A 9,516-nucleotide genomic window follows, 5' to 3' on the forward strand; every position below is an offset into this window, starting at 1 on the left:
AAGAAATAAGCAAAATTCCATCATTGAGTGACAAATTGAAAATTTATGAAAAATTACAATCTCCACCATGTAATAGTGCACCTATATGTCTTCATCGATGTTTTTCGACCGGAAGACCTAGAGCTAACTATCAAGACTTTGGGCTATCCAGACACTTACTCTACGAGATGGTTCATGCATGTGTGTTGCTAGGGGCCCCAAGATCAAGTTGATAACGAAAAAAAAAAAATCCTTCAAATTTCTATGAATCTCTACAATCATAGAAAGGATAATTGATGATTCGTAGTTCCAAGAGGTAGACTTGGAGATGGAGAAGAGTTGGATCTCCTTTGATATGGTATAGAGAGATGTAGAGAGAGAGGAATGAGAGGACACATTTGGTTGACCTAATAGGTTTTATGTAGAATGTGTATTTTGGTTTAGACCAAATTAACCTTATATATGATTTCACTATATTACAATTACATAGTAACATCCAATCATTTTCAATTGTTTATAGTGTAGTAACATAGTGCAGAAGTTGAATGTTTCGCATCTTTTGGTATTGTTATGTAATGTTGTTGCAGGCTGTACAGGACATGGTTACAGTAGCAATAAATCATAAGTTTCATAGTGATGAATATTAGTAACCAATGTTTTAAAAGTTGGATCAGTGTGGTGGAACGTCTACCCTAAAAAAAAATGTTAGGGCTTGTTAATTTTGACTATTGTTTTTAGGAAAAATATCTCTATGGATCCCATTTTCAACTTTCATTTCTTCTTAAATCCAAAATTTCAAAACCTATCTTCTAACCCCCAAATAACTTTATTTATTTTTATCCCAACGTTTAGCCCAAACAAATTATAAAAGACATCTTTTTTTAACTCTCTCACCTTACGTGGTTCAAACTCTTTTTTTTTTTGTGGATCGGTGGCCCTTTTCTCTCGCTAGAATCACAAGATGGAACAACCCTTTTGTGCCTTGCTCTTCTTTTTCTTCTTCTGCTTTGGCGGCTGGAGAACCACCTTGATGGATGCATCGAAAACTACCTTCACATTATGTTGCGTCTTGGAACTGCACTCTATGTGTGCAGGAGCTCCAATCATATTATGTTGCGTCTTGGAACACCACTCTTTGGGCACTGTACTTGGGTGATCTATAAAGAACTGCTTGTCATCTCGAAGATCAAGCTTTGTCCCAACCAGAATTATCGGAACATCAAGAGCATAATGCTTAAGTTCAGGAATCCACTTCTTTGCAACATTTTAGTAGCTAGCTTTGCTGATAAGAAACACATATGCTCCTCGATAGCTCAAAGGTCTTAACCTGTTGTAATCCTCCTGACCAGTCGTATCCAACAATCCAAGGTTCACAGTGTTCCCATCCACAACAACATTCGCACTAAAGTTATAAAAAACAGTGGGTATTCACGATTCCGGTCAAGATTCAGACCAAAATGCTTCCGGTGAAGTTTGGGGTAGCGATTTGAAGGGATGAAGTTTGGGGTAGAGATTTAAAGGGATGAAGGGCCTGTGGAACAGAGCAAGAGCAAGATGCTTCAGACGTGCGGCTCTCCAATCGAGAGAGAGAGAGAGAGAGAGAGAGAGAGAGTAGTGTATAGGAGAGAGGAAGCAGGGGAGGGTATAGTTTTCTTTTGGGGTAGAGTACCAAGGAGTTTTCCGACCAAAATTTGGGATAGAGTAGCAAGGGAGGGTATAGTTTTCCGGTGAGTAGGTACTGGGGGAGGTGAAGTTTTTCGGCAAGCAGGTGAGGAAGGAGATGGAGAGAGAGAGGGGTTTGGGAGGTTGATGGGGGAGAGAGAAAGGAAATCACGTTAAGAGAGAGAGGGGTTTAGAAACCACATATTTTTTAGGTTTGTTTGGTTCAAAAAAATTAATAAAATATGATTAGAGGGGTTAGGAGATATAATAGTGTGAACTTCTATGTAGTAAGATAGATTTTGCAACTTTAGGTCCATAGAGAAATGAAAGTTGAAAATCGAGTCCATGGAGATATTTTCCCTTGTTTTCACCCTGCACTTACATTTTTTACTTTAGCAAAATATGATGCAAATAGCAATCATACTAACACACAACTTAAATTTATTAGTGCATAGAGCATATGAACTTGACAAACATTTTCACATCTTTGACTCTTAATTTGGAATCACATGCTTTTAATATGACAAGACTTTGGAATATCATACTTGTATTGTGATAAGTTTTTATTTTTTCATTTTCTTATTCTATAAAAGCCTTTTAAGCATATCTCTCTACAGGATTTTCAACTAATTTTTTTAGCATAAATTCGAAAACTAGAGAAAAATAGGAGCATCTTGTTTTACGAACTTGAAAGCTTCATAACTACATTGGAGGACAAAATATGTTAGGGCATTGTAGGAGAATAAAAAGGTATATTAATTTTAAGTCTTTTATTAGCATTATATTGTGTTTATCATGTATATTTTTTTGTGTTTATCTTGTGTTATTTTTTATTTTGATTATATTATATTATTTATCATTGAATGTCATTCCATTTCTTTTCCACGATGTCTCTGCGAATTTATAGTTGGTTAGGATCTTTATTTAAAGAATAATCACTATTTGCATCACAAATATGAAGAGATATCAGATAAAAACTCCCCAATTTACGCTCAAAATTGTTAAAATTAAATTCGATAGAGATTCATGAGGTCCTTCAAACTACAATTCAGTAACAATCTTGATTTCAAAAGATCAGGATTCTTTGAGCTAAGAGATCCAGCTTGAAATCACATAAAATCCACAAAAAAACCCAAAAAATCAGGAAAAATAAATAAAGGACAATAAATTTAACAAAATTAAAGAAAAGAAAGACTTACTTGAATTTAGGCCCTCTGCCCCAGCGCTTAGAGTTGGTGGCCCGGATTAGGATGGGAGTTGAAGTACGTTCATCTTCTACCCTAAAGCTTTCTTTGAATTTGAAAGTACCTAGGGCATTTATATATTAGGGTTTTAGATTTTGAATAAAATTCGAATATAAAATTAGAGTTTTGAAGATAATTGCTAGAGATTTCACTTAGGCTTTCTCTTAGGTCTAGATTAGGGTTTGGATGCACCTAGAGGTTCTAGGCCGGCATAGTATTTTCTAAGGTTTTCTAGATCTATGATTTATTGTAAGGTGTCTCGGTTTTTGTTGTTTTCCTAATTTTCTAGGCTTCCTGCTTTCTAAAAGAAATTTTTCTAGGATTATTTGGATGTCTTCCTAATTTAAAGGAGATTTTTCTATGATTATTTGGATGTTTTCCTAATGTTTTAAGGATTTTTATATGATTTGTGGTTGATTTTTTCCATGGGGGTTCGAGGGGTTTGGTCCTAGTCATCGCCTAGGATATATTCTTGGAAAAAGTTTACATAGAGCTAAGGCTCTAAACACTCAAATTAGAGCCTACCTCAAAAATTTCACTATAAGAGGTTGTTTTGATGCCCAAATGTCCTCAAATTGTCAATCTCAATATTAAGATGTATGCACATGAGAAAAAATGGATTTCAAGTTTTGAAAATAGTGTATTTTGTAATGCATTTTTTAACCGTCAATTTTCAAGATTTTTAAGTTTTCATAAATCTCTCGATCTACATTATTTTTGAAGCGTTAAGCTTCATAAATAAATATTAAAATATATTTTAATGCTCTAAAAAGAATTTACAGTATTGAAACCACATTTCTCGACAATATTTGAAGGTAGGCTCTAATTTGATTGTTTAGAGCCTAGGCTCTATACAAACCGCACCCTATATCCTTAGTAGGATTAGGTTTTGATAGGGTTAAATTCGGAACCAAACAGCATCCAAGAACCTTCTGGAAGAGTCTAAAAATAAAAATAATATTTCTCGATTTTTAGAACTTTTCGGAACTGATGGAATGTGACTCATGTTGTTGGACTAAACTGAAATTTTTGTCAAATAAATTTGTTCAGGCCATAGCTTTCAAAGTATAAATCGGATTTGAGCGATTCTTAGACCTTGTGAAGCTTATGATCTCTTCTATGATTCAAAAATCATTTTTGGTCCCATTTGAGTGGATTCTGAGGAGTCTACAGTACTAGGTCTTTGAAGTATTGGTTTTTAGGTTTATAGGTGTCGGATAAATATTAGGATTAGTCTCCTATATCTATTAGGCTCATAGGTATCTACGGTAACTAGTTTATAATATTATGCAAGTCTAAAGTCTAGGCCTTAGGTTTAAGTAGGTGACAAGGGTATAGGGTTACGTGTATAGGGAATTTAGGGTTTTTAGGAATTAAAGAAATTAGCCAATTTCAATGTACTATCGCTAGTTTTTTTTTTTTTTTGACAAAGATCAATTATTATATTAAATTAGAAAGAAATTACAATATCAGAGACCAGAGTCTCAGATAAAGAAAGTACCCCCTTTAGCAAGGGAATCAGCAAACCCATTGATATCCTTGTAAACATGCACAAAAGAGATAAAAAAGCAACAAGAAATATCCCATATTTGTAGCAGCATTGACCACAGTTCCCACAATGACCTAGTCTTCTTGTTACACCAATTAATGACGTTAAGGGAATCCCCTTTGATAATAAAATGCTGCAATATATTTCTGGCCACCAAGAGTTTTAAACCATGAAGAAGAGCCTGAAGTTCTGCGAAATTAGCCGTTCTATTACCTAGGGGGCCTGCATAAGAGAAGATAATCGTTCTATTCTAATCACGGACCACTCCTCCGAAACCAACTGGTCCAGGGTTTCCCAGAGAACTGCCATCAAAGTTAAGTTTAAATACCCCCTGCAATGGAGCGGTCCATCTTTCTTTGGGCTTCCATTTGAAGAAGTCTAACCAAAAAAGAATAGATAGGTTTCTCCGAACTTCAACTTCAGAGATATCACTCCCTGCCTTCGTGATGGATAGATAAAGCCAGATTGAGTGTAAAATTTTCCCAATAACATTCTCAAAAGGCAAACCTACCCCATCAAAAGTTCTTCTGCTCCTCTACTTCCATACCTCCCACAAGATTACCCCCTTGCAATTTGCCAAATAATAGAACCAACTTTCGGGAGAAAAGGAATTGACAAGTTAGCAAGAATACCTTCCACTTTTGAAGGCAGGACCAATGCAATCCCAAGCTGATTAAAAAACCAATTCCAAATTTCGGGAGGCAAAGGAGCAACGGAGAAATAGATGGGCACCAATCTCACTATCCTCCATGCATAACAAACACATATTTGGTAGAATCTTTCCCCTGTTAATAAGATTATCAACAGTTAAAATCTTATTTTGGACTGCCGACCAAAGAAATGCTTTTACTTTGAGAGGTACATGCCATTTCCATATAATAGCAACCTCAGACATAGTCCATCGCCATCTATCATGAAACAATAAATGATACATCGATCTAACTGAATACTCCCCATCCTTGTCAATGTCCCAAACAGACTCATCAGTTCCAAACAACTTGATTTTCTCTCCTCTCAAAATAATCAGAGATGAGAGCATTTGGATTTGACATCTTCTAAAAAAACATGGGGAATATATATTTCAAAGGGGAAGGTCCTAACCATTTGTGATGCCAAAAAGATATGTTACGACCATCACCTAAGCACCAACTGATATCAGGATGAATAAGAGGTTTGCATGAGTTAATTTCTTTCTTGGCGTATGACATTCTCCTCGTACCGTTTTTAGAGCCCACCCACATTCCGAACCTATCCACTTCATACTTGGCAGCCACCACTTTGTACCAAAGCTGATCTTTAAATTTGAGGCTTCTCCACCACCATTTACACATCAATGCTTGATTGATCAGCTTAATTCTCTGAATCCCTAATCCCCCTTCACTCTTGGGAGTGTACACCCTACCCCATCTCAAAAGATGGAACTTTCTAGCTTCTGCAAAAGAGCCCCATCGGAAATTTCCCATTAAACTTTCAATTTTTTTAGCAACAGACGATTGTATCTGAAGAATAGGCATCTGATAGATGGGTAAATTAGAAAGATAAGCTTTAATCGAGGTTATCCTCCCCTCCCAAAGAAAGGTATTTAAATTTTACATAGATCCACCTTAACTTGGATCTGTTGAATGATTTTGTCTCAAACTGCCACCGAGAGCCGGCCATTCGAAATAGGTATTCCCAAATACACTATGGGAAAATGCTCCACTTTATAACCCAACACACCAGCCAATTCCAAAGTTAAGGAGTCACTACAGTTAATACCCACCATTGCAGTTTTATCGAAATTAACTTTAAGGCCTAACGCAACCTCACAACATTTTAAGAAAGTGGCAATGTTACTTACCTGCTCAACCTTTGCTTCACAAAAAAGTACAGTATCATCCGTATATTGCAGGTGAGAAATACGAGGGCCACCATTTGGCATTAGAAAGCTAGAGAAATGGCTACTTCTCTCAACATTCATCACAGGCAGACTAAAACATTATGCATACAACGTGGATAAAAACGGGGAAAGAGGATGACCTTGATGCAAGCTACTAGAAGCCTTGAAGAAACCAGAAGGGCTGCCTTTGTAGAGGATAGAAAAATGCGTAGAGAAGAGGCACCCAAAAATCTACGTTCTCCATACCTCTCCAAATCCCATATTCTTCATTATCTCTATCAAAAGATCCCATTCAACCCTATCATAAGCTTTTTCCATGTCTAGCTTAATGACAACCCTAGGATTTCCAAGCAAAACCTTGGAATGAATACACTCCTGGGGCACCATTACACTGTCTGATATCAATCTATCCTTGATAAATGCTGATTGAGGGCCGAAAATAACAACTGGTAGCACACTTTTAAGGCGTTCCACCAAGACCTTCGCCACAATCTTGTAAAGACTAATTAAAAAACTAATGGGTATGATGTCACCGAGCGAAGTTATGACAGATTTTTTTGGAATCCTTTCAATAAAGGTAAGAGTTGATTCTTCTAAATATTTCACCTCTCCCAAGACACCCTCTAACGATCTCCAATAACTCCCCACAAATCAAATCCCAGAATTTTAAAGGAAAGCCATCAGGCCCCGATACTTTGTCACCTGGCAGAGCAAAGGCTACACTTTTTAATTCCTCCATAGAAACTTTAATTTCCAAGGAAGAGCTGAAACATGTCGGGAGGACCTTAAAACCCACCCTATCTAGCAGGGGAATATGTTTCACCTCAGAGGTAAATGCTTTTTGAAAATGGCTGACAATGACGTTGGACATACCTTTACTATTCTCAACATTCACACCCTGAATCGCCAGACCAGAGACGTCAGTTTATGCTTGATATTGAGAAGCTTCTTATGTAATTGGAAATCTAAGGTTCCAAAGGAGACAATGTTCTTTCAAGTACTTTTGATAAGCTCAATGACTGCTTTCTCATGCAACCAATCCATTTCAAACCTAAAAGGCCTAGGACCCCCAGATACTGTTTTACTGCTAAGCAAGATGGGGGTGTGATAAGAGGATAATCTTGGCAAAGCTTTGACAGAGGCCAAAAGAAAAAACTCAGACTATTCCCCAGGCACCAAAAATTTGTCAATTTTTTACATTGACAGATTCGAAGTACTACCATTGGTCCAAGTAAAAGTCGCCCCACAAATAGGCAGATCTAAAAGAGCATGGGACTCAATTAAACTGTTAAAATTGTGCATCGGTTTCGTAATAGATCTTCCATGAGTACTCTCATCAGGCCATCTAATGAAATTAAAATCACCCCCCAAGCAAACAGGATTGCCAAAATTAAAGATGAAGTCAGACATTTCACAAACAAAAAGTTATTTCAGAGCAGAAGAATGGGAACCATAAACGTTCATCAGACCCCATTGAAAGGCAGAGTCCGGCTCAACATAACCACCCACCATGAAATTATCTTTCTTAACAAGACAAAAAGAACGCAAAATAGTTGGGTCCCACAGTACCCATAAAACCTCCAGAAGCTCCAAAAGAGTCATTCCCAGCAAAGTTTATTGCTCCAGAACCCCAAATTTCCCTGACCACTGCTAAAGTAGGACAAGGCAATTTGGTTTCCTGGAGGATAAGGATAGAAGGCTTATATTTAGATACAAGAAAAATGATGTCTTTTTTCCTTTTGATGTCACCTAGACCTCGAACATTCCATGATAGAATAAACATTAGAAGGGTTTAGAGGAGGAAGAGCCATCCTTGCACTTACCGAAAAATGATTCTTTCCACAATAATGCTTCCTAGCTTCATCCAAAGCATCAGGAGCCAACGAGGAGGAGGAGGAGCTATGTTCCAGAACCCGATCATCCCGAATTATGCACCTGTTGCAGCAGTCCAACGGCCACGAGCCTGCAACCTCGTTGAAGACCTCATACCCTTCAAGGGGCACTTTCCTTTGTTGTTCCTATTTTTATCCTCATTCAGACCAGGGGATTGGCAATCTTTCCCTGTATCTTGAGGCTTTGGTTTTCCAGACTTCTTCTGCTCTAGAATCCAATTAAAGACCACACCTATGGGTTCATCAAAGTCCATTCCGCTATCAGCGACGATTATAGCAACCTTAGCCCTTTCTTGATCTACCTATGGCTCGTGCGAAGACTTTTCAGAAACCGGCAGAACCACCAAAGGCTCCCTCCCTACCGGTTGCTCAACATCCAAGCTAAAATGTTCCTTCTCCGCAGGAATGACGTGAAGAGGAAAAGAGTCATCCATCTCCACCATTGCGAAGTCAAAACCTTGAAACGACGATTCCAGAGAAGGCACATTTTCTAACAGCACCGGGGCCAAAACCTCTTCTTCTAGTTGACCCTGCTCAACATCCTCATCCACCACCACCAACGCCAGCGGGTTGATAATCAAGGGGTCAAACGAAGGATGTCGAGCAAGCCTGCAAAGTAGCAGCACACCTATGAAGCAAGGGATACATCTTCCCCACTACTGCTAGCACCAACTGCAAAGCGGCACCACCAGAGCCCAGCAGAGTTCAACCGCAATAGCATCCACTGTCTTCACAGGGAATACCTGAAGTTTTGAAGCGGTGAAAAGCTTTGGAAAGAGATGGCTCTCTTTCCCATGAACGAAGGCGGCCACGTTACCCACCTTCATCATGACCTTTTCCGAAGATGTAGGCGCGAATCCCACCTGCAGAGATTCACTGTCTTTTTTCAGATATTACTTTACATAGTCATATTTTATAGCTTTGAAAATTTTTGTTTTAATAATTCTTTTGTGAATGTGATTAGATGAAATTTTTTTAAAAGATTAATTTGCGATATCATCAATTTACTCTATCTATGCAAAGTACTTACATTTGACTGGTAGTCGATAATGTTGAACAACCTTTGTGGGAAAGGTCTTATATTTTTGTGAAATTTCTCAAACATTTCACAAATTTCAAAAGATTAGTCCAATGTTGGGGGAGGGAGGAGAAGGGAGAGGTGTTGGATACGCAAAGTATAAAAGTCCATACATTGCGTAATTTAGTAAGTTGATTTTGAATACATAGTAACCATCTTATACTTTATATATATATATATATATATATATATATATATATAACGCGGAGCAGGTTTGTGGCAAGGTGTCATTC

At 37.7% G+C, this 9,516-nt stretch overlaps 1 long non-coding RNA gene and 1 pseudogene across 1 annotated transcript; one reads left to right on the plus strand and one right to left on the minus strand.

Annotated features, from left to right (window-relative positions):
• Positions 1-710: 710 nt before the first annotated feature.
• Positions 711-1,404, minus strand: LOC148783083 (rac-like GTP-binding protein ARAC3 pseudogene; annotated as a pseudogene).
• An 884-nt stretch (positions 1,405-2,288) lies between these two features.
• On the plus strand, positions 2,289-9,245 carry LOC148783084 (uncharacterized). The gene is made up of 2 exons (XR_016049077.1): positions 2,289-2,391; positions 8,609-9,245. It is a non-coding gene; the product is annotated as an uncharacterized LOC148783084 (long non-coding RNA).
• Positions 9,246-9,516: the final 271 nt, after the last annotated feature.

The sequence above is a fragment of the Amborella trichopoda genome, chromosome 2, assembly GCF_054954075.1.
Source record: "Amborella trichopoda isolate Santa Cruz 75 chromosome 2, AtrichopodaSantaCruz75HAP2 v2.0, whole genome shotgun sequence".
NCBI classification, from domain to species: domain Eukaryota; kingdom Viridiplantae; phylum Streptophyta; class Magnoliopsida; order Amborellales; family Amborellaceae; genus Amborella; species Amborella trichopoda.